Consider the following 21,720-nt stretch of genomic DNA (forward strand, 5'->3'; position numbering starts at 1 on the left):
GAACAAAAATATTCTTGTAAATGAAGTAATGTTAGTATCCTATGACACCAAGAGCAGTACAGTTCCCAGCAATGTCTGCAGGAATCAAGATCAAGTGAACCTTTAAGTTCAAGACTTCAAATTCAGATATACAGGAAAACAATCTTAATTACTGAACAGCAAGGATGTGCAAGGAATTGTACTAATCACTTTACTTGGATTATCTTTAGTTCTCACAATAATCCTATGAGGTACAAGTTTTTATCACAGTTTTAATGATGAGAACATTGAGGCTCAGGTTAAATAATAAGACTTCAGAACAACATGCTCTGATCAGTGAACCCCATCACTCACATCCTTTCAGCAGATATAACCCTACAATGAAATGGTGGGCCATCAGACTATCATAGCTTGATATTGTTTCTTAATATAAATTTTTTAAATTAGCTTTGCTTTCTTTATCAGTTTTCCATAAATCTGCTTAGAATAGAATCAGTTCCCTGACCAAACTGAGTTTCTGGATCTGCGACTGCCGAGGAATAGCCTCTAGACCACTTAGGTTAAGGTCATTCTTCTTTGAGGTCTGGTATGAATGATGCTTCCCTGAAGGACACACCTATTTCTTTGTTCATTCACCACAACAATGCTTTGACTTTTAATTATTAATTTTCTGCTATGGGTTTCCAACATGTTCTATATATAGCAAAATATGTGGAGCTGAGTCACTACAGTGAGTTCCTAAAGAGCACCAGGTCCATATGCTTAAGATGCCAGGGATACAGACGTCAAACATAATATTTTACTGAGAAAACGAAGACTATGACGTCCATTCTTTCTTTAACATAAGGACATCCACACCTGCAAGGAAGTGGGCAGGAACACTGGCTGAGAAAGCAAGATCAAAACTTCTTTAAAACCAGATCTAGAAAAAAAGAAAAAAGGAAAGATAGTAGTATTAAATTTATTCAAGTGCATAAAGAACTGTTTGATAGAAACTCATAATTTTAAACTATGAAACATGAGAGACTGCCTTAGTTTGGAAAAAGTTTAGGATACATATTACATGTACAGTGTAAGAATAAGTGTTCCTTTCATTAAATCTAGTTATAAAGCTCAACAAAGCTCAAGCTAAAGTATCTGCAAAAATGGAAAAAAGGATTGGACATGTATCATCCTGCTTTTATCATTCACTATATTGTGAACAGTTTCTTATAACCCTCAAAATCCAAAAGCTCTTAATTTTTCATCTCCTGCCAGTTATTTTTATTATAATCAGTACAGTACACTAAATATAAATTTTAAAGAACATGATTTGTAATAGTTTTATGGTATTTGGTTACACAACTATAGCATAACCTAATCATTTGAGGCTTCCAATTTTTCAACATTATAAATACCATTGTAATGAATAAGTAACATACACATTTGTGTGCATCTCTTATTTCCTTATAATAAATTCCTAAAAATTAAACTTGGGCAAAGGGTATGAACATTTTAAGGATTCTGAATATTGCCAAACTGCCATTTAGAAAGCTGTATCACTGTATGTTCCTACCAGCAAGATATTTGCCAATACTTTGTTCTTTTCTATGTGAGAGACCTATTGGAGCACACAATTATTGATATCATAACTCTAAGCTCTTCGGCTTTTTCTGTAATCTTATTTCTTAAGCCTAGAGAAAAATCTTTTAGAAAGTATTATCTCTGGTAGTAAATATTTATCTGTGGTTGAGCAGTTTTTCCCATATTGCTTTTATTTAACAAATTTAGCTCTGTTAATTAAACTTAAATGCCTTATATCAGAAATAGTATGAATGGCATTTTAAAAATAAAATAATTATCCTTCTGAGTAGATGTGCAATAAAAGATACCCAAAATGATGTTCATATAACTGGTAAACTTTGGGTTTGGGGATATTGAGTTATTTTTCCTTTTTTAAAAAATTTCTTCTGTAACTCTCTGTATCACTTGAAAATTAAAATATGAGCTGACATGACTTTTAAAAATAAGGCCATAGTCTAAAAAGTATAATATACCAAAAACTGTAAAGAGTTTTTAAAAAGAAGAAAAAGTAAACTCCTAAACTTCCACTTTCAATTATGATGGAGTAAACTGTATTGGGCTAGATCTTCGGTAAACAACTATAAAACTCGGCAATATACATGAAATATTATTTTCAGATATTGGACAAGAGGCAGCACAGGATTGTGATTCCTGAGAAAAGAGAAACAAAGACTCACAAATGCCCTGGCTTTCTGCTTATACCCCATACAGGGGAAACACACACACACACACACAAAACACAAGAATCTCACTGAGTTGAGGAAATAGAGCTTGAAGTTTGAGGCTACTGAGGTTGCTGGAATTTGAGCAGCAAAACTAGAAGAAGGGAGCTGTGGAGACAAAGTTTCAGAAATCTTTAGAGAGATCTCCTGAATCTTTGCCTAGAGACTAAGCTGCACATGTGCAGGCAATACTCCATCAGACCAGTGAAAGAATAACATCTAGGGAAAGAGCAACTAAACAGTATGAACCAAACAACTACCTAAGCTTGTAAGCACAGGTCCGGGAGACATTAAAATTCCTAGCAGCTAAGCTAGAGTGAAAAGACCTTGTTGAATACCCCATGCTTTCAACACAGACTCTGAAAAGGCATGCCTCTATATTAGAGGTAACCTAACCCTAAAATTTACAAAATTGCATAAAACCAAAGATAAAAAGAGAAATCTTTAGAGCAGTGGGATGAGAAAAAAAATACATACCGCATTAAGTGAGCAATTATAAGAAATACCACTGACTTCTCATCAGAAATAATATAAACTGGAAGATTACGAAATGATGACCTTAAAATGTTGAAAGAAAAAAAAACCGTTAACCCAAAATTGTTTATCTGGCATGAATATCCTTAAAAAATGAAGGCAGAAGACTTCTGAATTCTAGTCATGAGCCAGAAGCAAAGTCCGGAATTGTCCTGCAGTTACAAACAAGTAGAAAACTAGACAAAATACCAAACAAAAGTTTTCACACGAGATAAGAGGCAATATGAAAACATGATCCCCTAAAGAAGGAAAACAAGCAAGGGGAGCCCTGTGATTGCTCCAGCTTTCTGCCTAGAACCAAAACACAGGGAGAGGAAGCCAAATAGAGTCAGTAGTCTCACTAAGATGACGTAACAGAGCTCAGAATTTGTAAAGTCTGAGACAGCTAGAATTTGCAGGGCATCAAACCACAAAGGAAGAAGTTACACAGAGAAAGTGCTCCAAAAACACGCAAAAGGGGTCTTCTCGAGTTTCTGGCCAAATACCAATCTGCATACATGTGGTGTGTAACTCCATGAGGCTATACAAAGAAAAACGTCCAAGAAAATAACAAATACTGGGACACTCTCCAATGATTTAGAGTTCACACAGGGCCAGGATCAATAACCAGCTGGGATGAATAAACCTTGATGAATACATGGGGAAATTAAAGGAGACACAAAAAAGTGCACACCTCAGTGGTGGGCCCAAACAGGCCCTAAACTAAAAGCTATTCCGTATCTGTCCGGAAACAAACAAAAATTCCCCAAACAAAAAACCCTGAAAACAAAACTTGAAAGTTCAAGTTGATTCATAAAATTGGCCAAGCACAGTAGCTCATGCGTGTAATCCCAGCATTTGGGGAGGCTGGGGCAGAAGGACTGCTTGATAGAAGTTCAAGACTAGCCTGAGCAACATAGAGAGGCCCTATCTGCACAAAAAAGTCAAGATATTAGCTGGGTGTGGTGGTGCGCACCTATGGTTCCAGCTACACAGCAAGCTAAAGCAGGAGGATGTCTTGAGCCCAGGAATTCAAGGCTGCAGTGCGCCATGTTTGCACCACTGCACTCTAGCTGGGGTGAAAAAGTGAGGCCCTGTCTTAATTAATTAATTAGTTAGTTAAATAAAAATGTTTAAAAGTTGATCCATAAATAAACTGCCTGCCAGGACAAAACTCAACAATCAAGAAACACTATATGCAAAAAAAAAAAAAAAAAAAAAATGAAGACACTCAACATCATGAAATCCATTAAAAATTACCAGGCCTATGAAAAATAAATAATAAACTATAATAAGGACCAAGAAATGGCTGGGGTAAGTAAAGGACATTTGAGTAAAAGAACTTATAACAGCTATTAGAAAAGAGTTTTAAAGACATAAAGAAAAACATCAACACAATGAAGAAAAAAGGAAATACCTCATAGAGAAGTGGAAACCAAACATACGTAAGAGAACTTCTAGAATTAAAAAAAAAAAAAGGGGGGGTGTCTGACATGAAAAATTGACTGGACAGGCATAACAGCAAATTCGACAAAGAAGCTATTAACAAAAAAATCAGTTACCCTGAAGACAGGGCAGCAGAAAATTTCCAAACTAAAGGAAAAAGAAACAGATTGGAAGAAAAATGGACAGGGCCTCAGTAAACTGCAAGTTAATATTAAGTGGTTGAACATATGTGGGATTAGAGTCTGTAGGAGAAAGACACCTGAGAAGAAAAAAAATTCAAGATAGATGGCTAAAAATTTTACAAATGTGATGAATACAATACACCCACAGATCCACGAAACTCAATAAACTTCCAAAAAGCCACACCAAGGCTCAACATAATAAAGTTGCTGTCAATCAGTGATACAAACGAAATCTTAAAAGCAGCCAAAGGAAAAAAACATATTATATACAGAGAAACAAATACAAGAATTACAACAAACTTCTTGTCAGAAACTATACAAACAAGAAGATAGTGGAATATCTTTAAGATGGTGGGCGGAGGGGATCCTAAAAACCTAGAATTCCATATCCACACCAACAACTTTCAAAACTGAAAACAAAATGAGAGGAATGTTGAACTACAGGAAATGTAACAGGAAGTTTTTTAAGCAAAGGGAATATACTAGACACAAACTTGGATGGATACAAAGAAATAAAGATCTAAAAAATGGTTAAATGAAGGTAAATATTAAAGACATTTTTCTTTTTTCTTTTTTTTTTCTTTTTTTTGACAGGGTGTTACTCTCTGTCACCCAGGCTCAAGCACAGTGGCATGATCTAGGCTCACTGCAGCCTCGACAGCCCAGGCTCAAGCAATACCTCCCACCTAAGCTTCCAGAGTAGCTGGAATTACAGGCACGAGCCACCATGTCTGGCTAATTTTTGTTATTTTTTTATAGATACTGTGTCCTACTATGTTGCTCAGGCTGGTCTTGAACTCCTGGGTTCAAGCAATCCGCCCACCTCAGCCTCCCAAAGTGCTGGGATTACAGTATTTTTGTCACTTTTAATTGCTTGAAAAGGTAACTGCCTGACAAAGCAGAAAGAACACTTCAACTCAAAATGCATGACAACAAAAGCACGAAATATGGAAAAGAAGAAATGGAAGTAACTATTATGATTCTTGAACTACACATTAAGTGGTTAAATATTAGTTGAAGGCAAATCACGATTAACTAATTAAGGCCGCCAATAAAAAAAAATTGAAAGAGATCTAAGTTACAAACCAACAGGAAAGATAAAATAGAATCATAAAAAATAATCCATCCAAAAACAGGCAGATAATCAAGGAAAAAAGAAACAACACCAGCCAACAGAAAACAAATAGTAAGATGTCACATTTTCATTCAACTATATCAAAATTACATTAAGTGCAAATGGTCTAAACCACTGGTTGGCATGGGGGCATGGCTGTGTTCCAATAAAATTTTATTTACATAAACAGGTGGCAGGCCAGATTTAACCTGCCAGCCATAGTTTGCCAACCCTGATCTAAACACATCAATTAAAGGAGAGATTATCAGACTAGATAAAAAAAGTGAGACCCAACTACACACTCCCTACAAGAAATCCACTTTAAGTATAATGATATAAATAGGTTAAAAGTAAAAGGATGAAAAAGATATATCATGTAAATACTAATCAAAAGAAAAGTCTGTATCAGACAGAGACTTCAGAACAACGGAAACTACCTGGGATAAAGGGGACCATTTCATGATGACAGAGGGGTCAATTCATCAACAACACTTAATCTCCAATGTGCATGCACTCAACAGTGCTGTAAACTATGCTTGAAATAGGAAACAAAACTTAATGGAACTGAAAGAAGAAACAGACAAATCCAAAACTGCAGTTGGAAACTTCAACCCTCCTCTCACAATAGTTGACAGAACCACAGACAGAAAATCAGTAAAGATGTAAGACATAAGAAGATCAGACTATCCTAATTGGCATCTACAGAACACCCCACCTAGTAACAGGAAAATAACCATTCTTTTCAAGTATACATTGAACGTTCACCAAGACATACCATATGTTGGGCCATAAAACAATCAAAAAGTTTATATTGGTTGAAGTTATTAAGAGTGTGTATGTTCTCTGATCACCACGGCATTAAATGAAAACACAGTAACAAAAGGACACCTGAAAAATAACAAATATTTGAAAATTATTTGGAAACATTCTTTCAAACAACCCATGGGTCAAATAAATTCCAAGAGGAATTTAAAAATATTTTGAATGGAATAATAATTAAATCATATCAATATCTGTGGGATGCAGCTAAAGAATGCTTACAGGGAAACTTAAAGCTTTAAATGTTAATTGTTTTTTAAAAGGAGTTTCGAAAATCAATGATCTAAGCTTTCACTTAAAACTAGGGAAAAAAGAGCAAATTAAACCCAAAGTAAGGAGAAGGGAAGGAATTAAAGAGCTCAAATCATGAAACAGAAAACAGATAAACCACAGAGAAAAAGCAATGTCAAAAGTTGGTTCTTTGAAAGGATTTATGAAATTGATATTCCTTTCTCAAGTTAGATTAATCAAGGGGAAAAAAGGAGAAAAGACATCCAATCTCAAGACTAAAAGAAGGAATAGATCCTACTGACATAAAAAGGAAATATTGTTTCATAAAATTTATAATTTATTTTCATGCTGATAAATGCAACAGATTCTCCAAAACGCAAATTACCAAAACAGACATAAAAAAGAAAAAGAAAATCTGAGTAGTCTTACATTTGTTTTAGACCCAGAGACTCACTCTGTCACCCACCCTGGAGTGCAGTGGCGTGATCACAGCTCACTGCAGCCTCAACCTCCCAGGCTCAAAGGATCTTCCTGCCTCAACCTCCTGAGTAGCTGAAACTACAGGTGTGCGCCACCAGGCCTGGCTAGTTTTTAAATTTTTGGTAGAGATGGGGTCTGCCTATGTTGCCCAAGCTGGTCTCAAACTTCTGGGCTCAAGTGATCCTTCCACCTCAGTCTCCCAAAATGCTGGGATTACAGGCATGAGCCACCATGCTGGGCCTATATTCATTCTTTTATAAATTAAATTCCTTAATTAAGAACTTTCCACAAAGAAAACTACAGGTCCAGATGGCTTCATTGATAAATTCCATCAAACATTTAACGAAGAACATCAATTTTATCCAAACTCTTCCACAAAATAAGAGGAAACACCTCCTAATTCATAAAAAAAGTCAGCATAACTCTGATACCAAAACAAACAAAAAACTATAGACCAAGAATAATCCCTCATTGAATCTAGAGGAAACAAAACAAAAAGCAAAAACAAAAACAAAAAAACGACAATACATCTCAACCAAGTTTATCTCAAGAATGCAAGGTTGGTTTAATAATCAAATACCAATCAATGTAATTCACCATCTTAATAGAATAAAGAAGAAATACCACATAAGCGTCTCAATAGTGCAGACTCATTTTTTAAGAAAGCTGAACAGGCCGGGCGCAGTGGCTCACGCCTGTAATCCCAGCACTTTGGGAGGCCGAGGCAGGTGGATCACGAGGTCAGGAATTCGAGACCAGCCTGGCCAATATGGTGAAACCCTGTCTTTACTAAAAATACAAAAATTATCTGGGCATGGTGGCACGCGCCTATAGTCCCAGCTACTTGGGAGGCTGAGGCAGAAGAATCGCTTGAACCCAGGAGGCGGGGGTTGCAGTGAGCCAAGATAGCGCCACTGCACTCCAGCCTGGGCAACAGAGCGAGACTGTGTCTCAAAAAAAAAAAAAAAAAAAGCTAAACATCCACTTGTGAGAAAAAAAAAAAGCTCTAAGCAAAGAGAACTTCTTCAATCTGATAAAGGGCATCTATGAAAAATGTATAGCTAACATATACAATGGTGAAAGAGTTCTCTCGACACTAAAAAAGAAGATCTAAATAGAGCTATATTATGTTCATGTTAAGATGTTAATTTTCTCCAATTCTTAGATTCAAATGCAACCCTAATAAAAATTCCAAAAGCCTTTTTTGTAGATATTGATAAGCTGATTACAAAATTTATGTGGAAATGTACAATACCTAAAAAAAGTCTAAACAATCTTGAAAAATAAGAACTAAACTGGAGAAGTTCTATTACCTTATTTCAAGACTTAATGCTATGGTAAATCAAGACAGTGTCATAGCGGCAGAAAGACAAACAGATGAACAGAATAGAGTTTAGAGACAGATCCACACTTACTCCATTAACTGCGCTTTAACAAGGTGCCAAAGCAATTAATGGGGAAAGGAAAGTATACTGTGTTGGAAAAATTAGCTATCTATATGGGGGCAAAAATCTAATCTTAACCAATAACTCAGCCTCAATACACAAAAATTATCACTATAAAGCATCTGGAAGAAAACAGGATAATATCTTCACAACTGTGGGGGTGGCAAAGATTCTTAGACAGGACCCAGAAAAACACTAGCATAAGAGGAAATATTGATAAAATAGACCACTAAATTCAAAACTTTTGTTCATCGAAAGATGCCACCAAAACAATGAACAGTCAAGCCACAGACTGGGAGAAAAATCTCTAACACATTTATGTGTCAAAGAAGTTGCATCCAATTAGTATACAAATCCTAAAACTTAACAGTAAAATGACATAAAATTGGTAACTGGTTAATGCCTTGAACAGACATATCACTAAGGATGATATGCAAAATAGCCTATAAGCACATGACAAAATGCATGACATCGATAGTCACAAGGAAAATGCAAATTCAAACCACAATGAGATATCCCAGTAAGATGACTAAACCAAATATTGATGATAATAAGAAACAGAACTCTCACAGATTGCTAGTGGGAACGTAAAATGGTAAAACTATCTCAGAAATTAAATTGTTCTGCAAGTTTCTCATAATGCTAAACATAGACCTATTTTAAAACCCAGCAATTCCACTTCATGTATTGACCCAAGAGAAAAGAAAACGTGTCACAAAAAGACTTATACAAGAATGTTCATGGTAGCTTTATTCATTAACAGTTGAAAACTGGAAACAATCTTTCCCACAATAATAATATTCATATAATGGAATACTACTCTACAACTAAAAGGAACAATTATTATATGTAACATGGACGAACCTCAAAAACATGCTGATAAAAAGAAGCCAGACTCAAAAGAGTACATACTGCATGACTCCATTTATAAAAAATTCTAGAACAAAGTTAATCTTCAGTGAAATAAATCAGAACAGTGACTGCAGCCACGGAAAAGGAGAAACAGCAAGGACTCAATGGGAAGAGAGCACAGGGGCTCTTTCTGGATGACAGAAATCATAAATTACAAAGATGTATTAATTGTCATAACTAATCTTGAACTTAGGTACATCTTGAACCTGGTATATCCCTATTTAGATCTTTAAATTTTCTTTTTTAGTGTAGAAAGAACTCAGTCTTTCACCACTGAATATGATGTTAGCTATAGGTTTTTAATAGATGCCCTTTATCAGACTGAAGAAGTTCTCTTCTATATTTAGTTTGCTTAGAGTTTTTTTTCACAAGTGGACATTTAAATTTCTTAAGGTTATTAAAGATATTTGGTGTATGGAACTGTACATACACTTAATATCTGTGTATTTCACTATATGTAAATTACACTTCCACTTTTTAAAAAAAATTAAAGGAGGCCAGGCACTGCGGCTCACACCTGTAATCCCAACACTTTGGGAGGCTGAGGCGGGTGGATCACGAGGTCAGCAGTTTGAGACCAGCCTAACCAACATGGTGAAACCCCATCTCTACTAAAAATAAAAAAATTAGCTGGGGGTGGTGGCACACACCTGTAATCCCAGCTACTCAGGAGGCTGAGGCAGGAGAATTGCTTGAACCTGGGAGGTGCAGGTTGCAGTGAGCCGAGATTGCGCCACTGCACTCCAGCCTGGGCAACAGAGCGAGATGCTACATAAAAAATAAATAAATAAATAAACAAAATAAAGGAAAACAACCACCAAAAACTGAAATTCTATCTCCTTACTCTTTGCCCACCCTCTAGAACAGTATCTCCTAAACTTTGGTCTGAGGACCACATATATCAGAATCACTTGAACCCTTGCCTTAACTTTTACTGAACCAGAATTCAAGCATGGGGGGTGGAGACTGGAAATCTGTATTTTAAAAAAGAGCCCCAGGTAATTCTCATGTCCAGGAAAGTTTAAGAATTGCTGTTATAGAAGTATGTAAGGAGAAAACAAAAAGATACAAGGGATTTTAAAATAGTATGTAAATTAAGTAATCAGTGCTACAAACATCATAAACTATAACAGTTGTCACTGAAGTCCTAAATTGCTATTTAAATTATGTTATAGTATCCTCTGTTCATGTTCAATTTTCTACTCAGTGCTTTAGGGAGTTGCAATTCCAAATTTTAGTCTTCAATCATCTAACTACCCAAATTTCTCATTAATCCCAACTCAAAATAGGCATTTTAGATAGGAAATCTTGTTCACCAGGTCCTTCACTTCCCCCTGCTGCTCCACCCTTAATGTTCTGTTACTTTCTTGGTACTGTTTTTCCCAACTCTTAATAGTGTTATTCCTACTTTTCTCTGCACAGCCTTGTCTTTCTACCTCCTTTAAAACCGAACCCAAAACTCATCTTTTCGACTAAGTGCTAAACACCACCTAAGTCAGATTCTTTCCAAATTCCCTTCAGCACTTGAAGATCTTCCTCCTAACAGACACATTTATTTTACTGAAATTGGACACCTCATCTTTATGACAAATTAACTCCATCCTTTGCTTAGAAAGCAGAACCTGTGGGGGAGAACTGAAAAGATTACAGCCTCTTCTCTCAAGCTGTTTTTATTTTTCCCTCTTTGAGTTGCTCTAAGGGGCTGGAAAGGTAAAGAGGCAAAGAGGCAAAGTGCTAGTTGCTTAGGGATGCTCTGCAATACATACTAAAGAAGGTGAAAGCCTGTAATCGCAGCACTTTGGGAGGCCAAGGCGGGCGGATCGCGAGGTCAAGAAATTGAGACCATCTGGCCAACACGGTGAAACCCCATCTCTACTAAAAATACAAAAATTAGCCAGGCGTGGTGGTGCATGCCTGTAGTCCCCGCTACTTGGGAGGCTGAGGCAGGAGAATCTGTTGAACCTGGGAGGTGGAGGTTGCAGTGAGCCGAGATGGCACCACTGCATACCAGCCTGGCAACAGAGCAAGACCCTATCTCAAAAAAAAGGCTTCAGGATTCAGTATCTGTTCAGAGACCACTTCACCAGCCCAAAGAAGCAAACATGGATTCCAAAAAGAAACTCTAATTGAGGGATAAGGAAGTGCATTTGCCTAAGAATCCTGTGTTGTACTGGATGGCTAGCCAGGATTCCGAAGGCAGGAAGAAAGATCCCAACTGGTACAGTGTTTCAAGGACACTCAAATATTTCTGGCTTTCTGGCAGCAAATATTTTTCTACATTTTTTGTAACAGAGTTTGGGGTGGCAATGGGTAATAGGTAAATATTATGAAACTCTTGAACTAAGTACCAGTAATGGCAGTTACTTTCTGTTCTGAACGCATTATCATTTAGATATTATGGGCATTACTCATCTATTTTCATAATTTTCAGCTACAAAGTATATGCCTCCAAAATCATATCTATAATCCTGACCACACTCCTGATCCAGACCCGTATTTCCAACTGATATTGTGGTATCATTACTAACCTAAAAAGCATTATTACTTATCTGAAATTAAACTCAGTATTCTCTCTATCCCAAACTTGCATATATTATTCTATTGCCAAGCCAGGAACCTTAGACTCATACTCAACTTCTAACACCTTCTAACATTAACAAAATCTGGAGGACTCAAACTTTTAAGTATCTCTGAAATCAGCAGTGCTCTTGTTTCCAACCCCACTACAAATTCCTTAATTCAGACCATCATATAATTAGTCTCTTTCTTGAACTAGAGCAGAGCCTTAAATGTCATCCTTGACTGTCATCTATCTACCACAAGCCAAAGAGAATTGCTTCATTCACTCACCTTGCCATGTGTATTACAAACAGTCTCTGACTTACAATTTGGTTAAACTCACAACCATTCTATTTTTCATTTTCAGTACAGTATTCATTAAATTATATAAGATATTCAACACTTTATTATAAAACAGACTTCGTGTTAGATGATTTTGCCCAACTATAGGCTAATGCAAGTGCTCTGAGCACATTTAAGGTAGGCTAGGCTAAGCTATGTTGTTTGGTAGGTTTGGCATATTAAATGCATTTCTGACATAATGATATTTTCAACTTAGGATGGGTTTATCAGGACTAACCCCATTGTAAGTCGAGGAGCATTTGTATTTGCTCAGTAATTATTTGGTAAATGTCTCCAATCTTTTCTCCTCCAGACTATTCTCTTTATGACAATTTTCTAAAACACAAAAGTGTTTGTGTTACTTCCCATCTATAAAACTAAATAAAAATCCAAACTCCTATATGGCTACATACAAAACCCTTCACAATTTGTTCCCCTCCTGCCTCGGTCCTAGTCTGATTTCCTAATTTTCTTTTGCACTAGTTTAGAAAAATCAAATAGCATCTTCCTCCTTAAACACTCTATGTCCTTTCATTTCTAATCATCTACAATAAATAGTAACTCAGTCCAGCTTATTTCATTTTATGAGCGCTCTTATACTATTTACAATCATTAGCTAAACCTATACAGAAGTAATGAGTGAAGAAACAATCAGACAACACACCAACTCTCAATTAGCTTATTTTCATAGCCTTATTAACATGGACAATATAGACTAAATGAAAATGATTAAAACGTTTCAACTATCTCCTGAGCTTCCACTTTACAGTAAATTGATGTTAAAATTCTTCCGTTATAGATGTAATACCTACCTTTTGACTGACAGGCACAAAGAGAACCATAATTCAACTTTCTCCACATTTGTCCTTTTCCTCTCATCTTTAACACCTCCCTTCCCCACTTCTCCTCCTCTACCTTCTGTGCTAGTCCTGCCACCTAAATTTTCACTGCATCCTCTTTGTCCACTCTTCAAAGGAACATCAGTATTCCTCCATCCTCATTTGTACAGCATTTAAAAATTTTTAAAGCATTTTTACATATACTTACTCACTTGATCCTTATAATCTTACTCTGAGACTCCAAAATCAAATGCTGCCGTTGGTACTTTCTTATATTTTATCTCAATTTTGAGGAAACTGAAGTTCAAAGAAGTTCAGTGACTCATCTAATATACTGCTATTCCCTCTGCCTGCAATCCACAACCCCTCTTCACCGGCTGATCTCTCAAGACAGTTCAAGCTTTCCTCTACCTCCAGGGCAAGAAGAATGTTATGCTTATTTCCATGCCATCCTAATGTTTTTCACATTACTACTTTATACCACTAGAACAATCCAGGTCTCTGGACTCCTATTCTGGTGACTTTTCTATTAAACAATATTTTCCTTGTTAATTAATGTTCCTTTTATTAATGTAACCATTCAGCATTTTATAAAGTCAAGGGGAGAAATGTCAGGGGTCACCAGAGGTGACTAAAACTGTACACCAAGACATTCCTAGCTTTCCTTAAAAATCAAGAATTTAAGGAATGTCTCTAAATCCTCTCAAAGTATTTAGATACCATCCTTGTGGTAAAATGACAACCAAAGCCGACCATAGCAAAGAGTAAAAGAGCACTTCACAAACCCTAAATTAAATTATTACAAGTTTTAAGTGCTGCCTCCTAATATCCTGGGAAATGTCTAGGATTAACAATCAAAAGACTAGCACATTAGTCCCAACTCTACCACACATGGGCTGACTTGGGAAAGTCACTTAACCTTCCCGTGTCATACTTGCTCTTCTATAAAATGGGATAATGCCACCTACCTTTCTGAACTAAGAGAATTAAATGAAAGAGCAGTCATAATAAATCACTTAGCCTGGAACATAATAAACAGTCAAAATATGATAACCCCTTTATTATTTTTATATAACATCATTTTTGTTTTCAGAACCATGCCCAACAATGTTTAACATATTCTTGGACTTTCTGGCCCGGCAACAACCACAATAAATGCCTTCAAGGAAGTCATCTACATAACTTCTGGATCCCCTTCCTGGGTCACAATTCAGGTCCTATAAATATAATTTGGAATATCTTCCCCTAAATGCATTATCTTGTTCTGTGACACATGAAAACTCATCAGAGGATATTCCTGTAGCTTCTCCTTGCTGGCTTGGCTTTTAACTACCTGGAACAGCACATGGAGTCAGCTGCAAATCTGGCAACTGTCACTGCCAGTCCGTCTTTTAAATCATTTATAAAAATGTTAAATAAAACTCATCCCAGTACTGATCACCTGAAGGATAATGGGGTTGGACTGCTGTTCTCATGTAAATAGCCAATGTCAAAAACTAAATAATTAGATAAATGAGCTCCCCTTTGGCCACATGCATATTTTAACCCATAAGAAAGTGCTTGAGCTTCTCCTTAACAGATTATATTTAACATTCAGTGGGTTTATCCTTTAGCGTGAAGCATATTTCAGACGCTTTCCTGTCTGGTAATCTAGGAAAAAACAAACTCAGTTTCTTCACACTGTCCTTCAACAATCAACACAGAAGACTTTTGTGACCTCAAAACATATGTGTAGGGATTTCTCTCTACCGAAAAGCAAGTAATCAATTCTAAAGCAGCTACCAACTGGCTGTCCTCTAATTCAAACCAATTCTGACACCAGCTACACCTAGAGACAGCGTGAGATTGCACAGGTTGAGGACCCAGACCCAAAAGACTGAGCCCCACTTCTGATGCCAATCCCAAGCTCAATTATTTTACCTGTGCTTCTGACCAACCGGCTATAAACTGGGGTTCCTACAGCCCTCTGCTTGAGTTTGATTAATTTGCTAGAGCAGCTCACAGAACTCAGGGAAACACTGTAAAGTAAGTAAAAGTGTTTTAAAACACTTTTGCTGGTTATTACAAAACATATTTTAAGGATACAAATAAACAGTCGGAAATAGTGACAATTACAGCAAGGTCTGAAGTGCAGGAACTTCTGTCCCCATGGTGTTGGACTGTGCCATCTTCCCAACACATGGATGTGTTCTTGTTCACCTTCCTGGAAGCCCCTAAATGTCTGGCCCTTCTCTTCTCCCCAGTGGTTGGGAGGTGGAGTTGAAAGAGCCAACCCTCAGAGCCCAATGCTGATTTCCCTGGAGTATCAACACCTCCAACCAGTGCTTACCTAGGGACTTTCCAAAAATAGCCTCATTAACATATGCCCAGGTGTGTTTGAAAGGGCTTGTTGTAAATAACAAAAGACTATCTTTCACCTTTATTGCTCAGAAGCTGTTTCAGAGCTGCTTCAGGAACCAAGGATAAGAGGCCAACTACTTCAACAAAAGATATTCTTTCTGCTCTAGTCACTTAAGAAATGATGAGGCTTACAGGACCTGTGTTGAGCCAGGAACCACCACCGAAAAGCAAACTGTATACAGTACATAATAGTATTACATCCTGATACAAAGACGTGCCAACCTGTGGTATTCAGGATTTACACTAGGGCTAAATTCCTACAAAATTCAGTTTACCTCAACACTTTTCTCTACCCAGCCTCCGATTCTCATCCTAACTCCCCTTCCTCCAACTACCTACCATCTATGCAGGTCTAACCTGCAGTTCCCGTATCATTTCCATTCCATCATTCGAGTTCTCATTGTTCCATTTTCCCTATATCTATTATTTAAATAAGCTTCCACCCTTTTAAATTGCTTGAAATACTTCTAACTCAAGGATACTGCTCAGAATAGGAAGACTGGACATTGTTCCTGTTTATGGTCATCTTCAAATAAAATAAGGAAGTCAATTTAAAGACAATCCCAGAGCACATAAGCCCATTTCAAATACAATTTTAAAAAAATTATCTTCATCACTGCTTCCTCTTACTAGCTTTGATAAAAAGATTACTGTATGAAAGCTCATCAGAGTAAGGTAAATTTAATTTTGGTGTTAAGCAGCATATGAATCTGTGAAAATATATTCTTGCTATATTATATTTCATAATACAGTATGGTCTCTCTGAAATCATTCCCTACAATTTTTCACCTACATGTAAAGGCAGGCAACTAATTTTCAGGTCACTAAGATGCAAATTTATCCAATATTAACATGAGTCAACAATCCAGCCTAATTACCCTTTCAAGATTACTTCTGCTCTAACCAGATTCAAAAGCCCTCCCCGCTCCCCTTGAAAGTAGGATAGCTGGCTGACTCAGATGAAGAATTTGTTAAGATGGACAATGCAAATAATTCATATTTTCCCTCTTTCATTCTCTAACAACTGCACTGAAACTAAGAAAGTAATTTGTACAGTCTACACCTACTCAGTTCACATAACCATGAATTTTAAATATGAATAACAGTCCATTCACAATGGCATAATTATCTTTAAATGTATAAAGAAAACTCCAACCTAATGAAAAAATGAGCAATGGTTGGTTATATTTTAACATGACATGCCTTCTAAAACCATATTTAACTAATTTATTCACATGATTAGATTATGTAATAGACTTGAAGAAAGTACCTATGAAATTCCTAAAAGTATGTCATGAAGGCAATAAATGTCCAATAAATTGTGGTAACTTCATAATCCTTATTATGAGAGTTAACCAAAAGAATATTAGAAATTGGTCACTCTTCAAACACTAAAATTCTGTATCAGTGAAAAAAAAAAAAAACTGTGAAAACTGGTGATGGCTACATGTGGCTTTCTTAGCCCTGCTAGCATCACTTTGGACTCAAGAGCTGGCCCAGGTATTTATCATCTGAAGTACCACCAACAGCATGCCTGCCTGAGATCTAAAACAATAGCAAGACTATTACTAGTACAGTAACATTGCTTTCGAGCTATAGCTTGTTTCTAATTTTAATCCCTCACCTGTAAAATACTCACTTCAATGAAACTCTACAAATAAGGGCAATTAAAAGACATTATGTGAGATACATTGAAAAAATAATGAAAATGAATGTTAAAACATAGTCATTAAAATAGAGCTCTTGCATGACAGATAAGAAGTTACATATTGTGACAGAAGGCAAAGATGCTTAAGGAAAGACCACAACGATGCATGAGAATCAAAGTTGAAAGGACCACAAATGGAAGAAGGGCTGTTACAAAAGCAACAGAAAAACCTGAGAAGGCAGAACCACAGAACACCAAGAGAAATTCACCATTCTTTAAGTGATACACCATTAAGAAGGATTCTGAGATAACTTATAACTCAAACTGTCACCGTCAAAAACATTTGCTAAAACACATGGTCATGACACTAGTTGGACCTGGGTTACAGCAAATTAAAAAGAACCATATGTTATAAAATTGGAGTCACACACATTTTATCACTAAAATCTCACAGCTTAATGAATGAAGTCATCAAAATATTCGTTTAATAGAAAACAGGGTTCAATGATTTTCCCACAGTTCCACTGGCAGAGAAGAGCTGAGATCAATAATAGACCTTATAAATTCCTGACTTCCTCACCTAAGTGTACCCAGCAGGTCTCTAGTACTCTAGTACTGTATTTTCACTAGAATATCTGCAAATCAATTATTAATATTTTTGTTCTAGAATAATGAAACTGCAACAAGGATCTCCCAATGACATTCAGAAACAGTAACACATTCACTCTAATTTGATATGCGACCTAATTAAAGGTCCAAGGTAAGCAGAGGAAGGAGAGCAATACCAAAAATCAGAGCATCATTTGTACCAAGTACCCCCTTACCGAAGAGTATGATTTGATCGTGCATTTTTCTAGGAATTTTTGTAACTTGAAAGTGCGTGTACAGCAAGGAAATAAATGGGCACACAACTGCCTGCTTACATCTAACGAACCACAGAGAATAATGTCTAATATTTGCTGTACCCTTTCTATGTAGTAGGTAGGCACAGTTAAACCTCACCACTATGCTGTGAGGTAGGTACTTTTAATACCCTCCCTTTACAAATGAGTAAACTCAGGTACACAGTGGTTAAATCACTTGCCTAAGATCATGTGAAGGGGCTAGGATACAAATCCTGTCTTTCTCTATTACAACTATGATAGGAATGATGTATTCATAATGATCATGTAATTCTACTCTCTTTTTAAAGGTACTAAACCCATTTTAACAAAACCGCCACACTAACTGAAAATAATAATTTTCACATAATTTACTTTCAAAATATAGAAGCCTTCTGAATTTTGAAAATCTTTTAAGCAATTAATTTTAGCATAAAAATTATAGAATGCTAAACTACTCTAGGGCATTCATTTAATATTTTCATCTAAACGACAGTTTGTCTCTTTCCAATGACAGGGAACTATCAGCACTAACGCTAACAATGCAGCATATTGTTTTAAACTTTTAAATAAAAGCTCACCCAGTTTTACAAAATTTCATGGATAAAAGTAGTCAACTCAAACTTCTTCATCCTTAGAAGGGAACAAATCACAAATAATCCAAAAACCATTAACAGTTGGCACGAGAATGCTTTAGAAATAAACAGTGTGAAAGTGATAAAGCAATCTCTGGACTGGAGTCCACAGACCTGCCCACCAATCCTGGCCCCACCATTAAATAGCAATTTAATCCCTTCAACTGCTCTGGGCCTTGGTTTCCTAATCTGCAAAATATCATCTCCATGGTCTACCCTTCCAGCTCTAGAAGAAACGTGACTCATACACATACATCTTTTTTCCAAGCCTCCCATTCTCATTCTGTTTAGCTATTACTACTACTTCACAGCCAGTGAGTCTTACTTTTCCTTAGTTCTACAAAAGGAGAAAACAGCCCAATCTAAACAAAGGTGATAGGGGAAAGCTTCCCTAATCACTGGTTTGCCATAGATGATTCTCAAGGTGAATAATGTAGAAGCTATTATAATGTTAAAAGGTGTTAGGTTTCAATATTTTAGGCTACTGTTTTGTAAGCCAGTACATTCTCCCTGAGGACGAATAGTAAAATTCAAGGACAATAAGGAGAAAATATATATAATTATCCATTAGTTATTCAAGAACTAAGAAGGTGCCAACTGAAAATATTAACACCTTTTTGCAGAAATGTTTTCTCTGATGGATAAAAGGGCCAAAATATGATATACAAATTTTTCCAAAATATGTTTAAGTACTAATCAGCTTTCATTTTGTAAACCGTAAAGTACTCTACAAATGTAAAAAATTACTAACATACATAAAATTAAGAAAATATTCATAAGATTAAAGATCTCAGTGAAATGAAGAACCGCCACGGACTGCCATGGAGGTGCACTCTGGAGACCACCACTGCCTAAACCCGGTGTGCATTTTCTATGTTCTCAAGAGTGCTATATAAAGGAAAAATTATTAAAATTAAACTAAACAACTGACATTAAGATTACCAATTGTTAAGAAACTCAACCTGATTTTAGTATTGCTTAATAGAGCTGCTAGCTTACCACCTCCTTCCCAGTCAACACAAGTTAAAATATTTTAAAACTTATATAGAATCCGTAGTTCAATTTTGCATGATCTTGTAGAGAAACGAAAGTAAGGAAAAGAAAGAATGTGAATTACTTATTAGTGTTCTAGAATAAAAGTCAGTAGTACATAATAGCACAATCCATTCTAAACGTTAAGTAGGGAAGAAGTAAGCCACCACTATGGATAGAGAGGTTGCTACAAGAATTTCAAGGTGTAGTTATGATAATTTCCAGAAAAACTTGTGACTGATAGAATACCATCAAACATACACATATATTTTTCAATAAAAGATAACTGACAAAGTCCAGCAGCCAAGCACTTTTTAGTTGGAATGCCACAAGAAAATGTCAAAATTTCGTGACTCCAATCCCTCAAGCCTTTCAAAGTTCGGAACCAAACCAAGATGTATTTACACTGTTTTTTTAGCATCCTTCTTTAAATGCAATTCCCTCTCCACAAAAATCACTCCGCTTCTGCTACTCGGATGCCCAGACCCCACATCAAAGGCTCTTAGGAGCCCAAGAAGTTGCAGAGGGGTCTTCCAGCTCCCGCCTCCGCATCCCTTACCCACCTTGGTTAGTTAAACCTCCCGGGGCACTCAATTCATTTCCCACATATGTACTCATTGGTTCCCTCCCTCATCCCCAAGAGGATCTTTTCTCCTCGACCTTGAAGACCCCCAGATCGGGCTCTTGGAGCCCCAAGTGACTTGGTCGGTGCCCCTTCTCTGCAGCCTGTGTAACTGCTTCAGTCTCCGGTGGCCTCCCCGCGACCCACCACGACCCCGATCACGGATGCCCTCCTACTGGCCCCGGACGACCCCCTTCCCCTTAGGAACCCCACGTTCCTCCAACCAGAAAAACAATTCCACAGAAATGCATCGAGAGCCTACTAAGCGCAAGCTCCCACTGTGAGCGGCGTGGTCTGCACGGGGCTCGCGGCCCGGGCTAGCAGTCCTTTTCCCGGCCAGCCCATCCCAGCCAGAGGCCGGCGCTGCCTCCGCCGGGGTGCGGGGGCGACAGCCGGGGGCGGAATGCGCCGGGCGCGGGCACTGGGGCACCGAGAGGCGGCCGCGGACGACGGCGCGGGGGCCGGGGAGCAGGCGGCGGGCCGGGCGCGACCGCGGGGACACTCACCGTTTGGGGCGCGCGGGGCGGCCTCATCCAGGGCACCTGCGGCCAGGCAGGACGGGCCTGGACGGCTCAGTCACCGACAGGGCGAGTCCGCCTGCCCTCCGGTGCGTCCCGTCCCCTCCGACTGCCCAGCGAGCGCAGCGTCGCTTCCTCCGGACGGAGCCCGGGGACCCCAGCTCCGCCGGATGCCCCCGCCAGGCCCCCACCCCCTTCCCTGCCGCCTCCCCCTCTTCACCCGTTTCCCCTCCCCCCTCCCCCCAACCCCCACCAGAATGGAAAATACCTCCCGGGGCGGGGGACGGGGGGCGGGCAGGGGCACGCCTCTCTGAAGGGCAGCCTACCGTGACCAATAGCAGGCAGGGCTTTAGAGGGGCGGGATTCCTAGCGGCCAATCCGGAGGCGGGTAGGTGAAGGCCGAAGGAGGGAGGCAGGGCGCGAGACGGGGGCGGCCCGGGAGTCGGGGAGGTCCGGCCGCTTGGGTGCGCGCTCTGCGCGGCTGCCATTTTGGAGTCTGGCAGCTGCGACGGCCGCCGTGTCCGGCCGGGGAAAGGGAGGAGCCAGTCAGGTGGGAGAGAGGCGGTCACGTGGACCTGAGAGGCGGGGTAAAGCGGGCTGCGGCCCGAAGGGAGGGGTCGACGGCGGGGAGTCTCGGGGATTGAGGGGGAGTGTCACGTGGTCGGAGAAGGGCAAGCGATGGGCTTGTGGGTGGAAGGTGAACCTGAAGTAGGAGTGGGGGGAAAGCTTTGTCCCTGGTTTCAAGTCTTAGGGAGAAGGAGAGGAAAGTGCTGAATGGAGGGCGTGAGTGCCGAGTAGGAAAATGTGAATGAGTCTCCCTAGCGCCCTTCAGCATGGA

The 21,720-nt window shown here is 38.4% G+C and overlaps 1 protein-coding gene across 2 annotated transcripts in view; it reads right to left on the reverse strand.

The window, feature by feature from the left end:
* SOCS5 (suppressor of cytokine signaling 5) overlaps positions 1–21,414 on the reverse strand; it is a 64,134-nt gene extending 42,720 nt beyond the window's left edge. Inside the window, exon 1 of one of the 2 annotated variants that reach the window (XM_016948481.3) lies at positions 21,209–21,414. The gene's annotated coding sequence lies outside the window, so the exon portion shown is untranslated. Of the gene's footprint in view, positions 1–20,870; positions 21,122–21,208 lie in introns of those variants that run through there. The other variant, XM_016948480.3, reaches the window with a different exon arrangement.
* Positions 21,415–21,720: the final 306 nt, after the last annotated feature.

This window comes from Pan troglodytes, chromosome 12 (assembly GCF_028858775.2).
Source record: "Pan troglodytes isolate AG18354 chromosome 12, NHGRI_mPanTro3-v2.0_pri, whole genome shotgun sequence".
Lineage (NCBI taxonomy): Eukaryota > Metazoa > Chordata > Mammalia > Primates > Hominidae > Pan > Pan troglodytes.